The following is a 3148-nucleotide window of genomic DNA, read 5'->3' as shown; positions in this document are numbered from 1 at the left end:
ATTGTTCATCGGGCGTCGGCCGATGTCGTGCGTCTTTGTCCGGGCGATTTTCGAAAGTCGCCGGACTTGTGTTATTCAAGCTCGAACGGTACTCGACAATTCTTCGAATGGCCTCCGACCTGAGGTCAGAGTCGCAGTAAAACAAACAAAGTACCCCAGAAAAAAGTTTAAAATAAAAGCAACTCCGACCTGAAGTCGAAGTCGCCGTAAAAAATACCAAGTACTTTGAAAAAAAAGTGGAAAAAAAAAGCAACCCCGACCAGAGGTCGAAGTCGCCGTGCGCCCGCCCGTTCGCGGACAAATCGATCGATCTTGCGGCTTACTCTCAACAAATCGCAGTGAGAATACTGCTCTAGTGATTACGACACCGCGATCTTCATCTAGGTCGTTTGCAAATGATTTAGCACCCCGCCACTCGAGCAGAAAGCTTTACCCGTTTCGGGGCGACGCTTGCCGCGCCCGTGTTAGACAAGTATCAGGCATTGCCAGCGGCCCGGTGGCAGCCTAACTTTGCCTCTCGACGGCAAGACACAACTTTATCGTCGCTTCCTAGGCGGGATTCTGACTTAGAGGCGTTCAGTCATAATCCCCCAGATGGTAGCTTCGCACCATTGGCTTATCAGCCAAGCACATGAACCAAATGTCTGAATCTGCGGTTCCTCTCGTACTGAGCAGAATTACTATCGCAACAACCCTTTATCAGTAGGGTAAAACTAACCTGTCTCACGACGGTCTAAACCCAGCTCACGTTCCCTATTAGTGGGTGAACAATCCAACGCTTGGTGAATTCTGCTTCACAATGATAAGAAGAGCCGACATCGAAGGATCAAAAAGCAACGTCGCTATGAACGCTTGGCTGCCACAAGCCAGTTATCCCTGTGGTAACTTTTCTGACACCTCTTGCTTGAAACCCACAAGTTCAAAAGGATCGATAGGCCACGCTTTCGCGGTCTGTATTCATACTGAAAATCAAAATCAAGTGAGCTTTTGCCCTTTTGCTCTACGCGAGGTTTCCGTCCTCACCGAGCTCACCTTAGGACACCTGCGTTACTCTTTGACAGATGTACCACCCCAGTCAAACTCCCCGCCTGACACGGTCTTCAGAGCGGATCGCGCCGCGGCCGAAGCCGCCGCGCTTAAGGCTAGAATCGAGACCCGAAGGTCGCTCTCCGCTTTACTGAATAAGTAAAAAAACGATGGGAGTAGTGGTATTTCACCGCCGACGTAAGCCTCCCACTTATCCTACACCTCTCATGTCTCTTCACAAAGTCGGACTAGAGTCAAGCTCAACAGGGTCTTCTTTCCCCGCTAATTCTGCCATGCCCGTTCCCATGGCTGTGGTTTCGCTAGATAGTAGATAGGGACAGCGGGAATCTCGTTAATCCATTCATGCACGTCACTAATTAGATGACGAGGCATTTGGCTATTTTCTTGAGCTCGAGTTCCCGGGGGAAAGTTCTTCTAACTTCCCGAGCTTCCCGCTGAAATAATTGCTCATATTCGACTGATTTTCCTCGACGCGCTCAGCCTAGGCGCGATCTTTCGCTCCACCACAAACCATTTCGTTAGCCCCGCAGACAGGGCCATTTAGGGAAGGGAGGTCCTTGCGGCTTTAGCCCCATCCCGTCATAACTTCGCACCCCACCATTAGCCAGAATGCTCGCGAATCCCATCGCTTAGCATCTCGCACTTTCGACCACATTCGTTCTAGTGACCTCTCTCGCGTCACACCGCCCCAGTAGTACTACAGAAGAAGGAGTACATCCGATACCTCTTTTCCGCAGTCACGTATCCCAATAACGACAACAATCTTCGATTTAACTTCAAGCGGTCAGTTATTATATCCGCCGTTTCTCGCGCCATAGCCCCCCTCCAGTTCATAGTGAGGGAGCCAAATTCCACCGAGTCCGTACCGAACATGTTCCGAACCCAAGACACAACTTCGTTCCTCTTGTACTTATTCACTTTACCTCTGTGACAACGCGATAAGTCGCCGTTGTCAGCTACCACTTGCGCGTCGAAAACCCAAGCCCCATTCCCGCTTTTGTATAGTACGAGATCCGGTTTCAGGAATCCTCCGACGATCGGGACGCGAGGCTCTACCACCGCCTCCCATCCCGCTTTGATAGCTTGCCTTCGAACAATCTGCACAATCTTATTGTGCCGCAAGATTCGTAAACCATGCGTTCTTCCACAACTTTGTAGAATATGGCCGAGTGATTCAACGCGCTGGCCGCAAAAAGCGTTCCGACACCACCGTTCCCTTGTCGGTCTTCCTCTGGCCAGCCTGGCATTGGTTGCCAGAGCGTTTAATCGTAGTTGAATTAAACCAATAAAGTTCTTTCCTGTCATTTTTACACCTGTCCCCGATATCCAGTCATGACATCTGCCAACTAGGCCAGCCGACGCCAGACCCTTTCCATCGCATGAATCAATCATTCTGGCCCTCCAGGCCTGACGTACTTCTTCCCAAGTACTTACAGGGTCTCTGCATAAGCTCGCTTTCATGAATTTATCGCCATATCGAGTAAAGTACCTCGAAGACAGCAACTCCTTCACTACTCTATCCTCACACCTTGCCAGAGCATCTGCTCTTCTCGCTCTCAGGATCGGTATAAAATGTTGTAACGACGGGATGCCAAGTCCGCCGTCTCTAATCCTCGTGTGAAAACAAACTGTCGGCACATCGTGTGCCAGCTTTAACCAGCTTCGTACGGCCGCGCGCACTTTAAGATCAAGCGAGCCGAGATAGCCGGAGCCGACTTCGTTAAAAATAAGGGAGTGTACTAGTCTCGGGATGAGATGCACACCGAGTGCATACATACGCTGCTGCGGTTTCAGGGGAGCCTCAGAAAGCTCTTTTAGACCCTTTACCAGCAGCTGTTGAGCCGGATATGGCGCTCTTTTCGCTCCAAACTCAAACCCGAGATAGCAGTATCTGTCTAGGCCGCTCAGTGTCGGCAGGTTTGCTCCGCCAACGCTAATGAACGGACGATCGTCCAACAACAAACGCTTGTTCTTACCATCCGCTAGTACTCTGAACGTCTTCGATTTTGCTTTGTTCAGACTCAAACCCAATTTCCCTAAAGCCATTACCAGGCTATTCACATTTCGCTGTAGACCCTCCGGTGTAGCCGCTATAAGAACT

The 3148-nt window shown here is 50.4% G+C and overlaps 1 pseudogene; it reads right to left on the bottom strand.

Moving 5' to 3' along the window:
• Nucleotides 1-297: 297 nt before the first annotated feature.
• LOC145751708 (large subunit ribosomal RNA) overlaps nt 298-3148 on the bottom strand; it is a 7531-nt pseudogene continuing 4680 nt past the window's right edge.

This window comes from Corella eumyota, chromosome 4 (assembly GCF_963082875.1).
Source record: "Corella eumyota chromosome 4, kaCorEumy4.1, whole genome shotgun sequence".
NCBI classification, from domain to species: Eukaryota; Metazoa; Chordata; class Ascidiacea; order Phlebobranchia; family Corellidae; genus Corella; species Corella eumyota.
The sequence above is the reverse complement of the archived record's forward strand: the minus strand, read 5'-3'. Positions and strand labels throughout refer to the sequence as shown.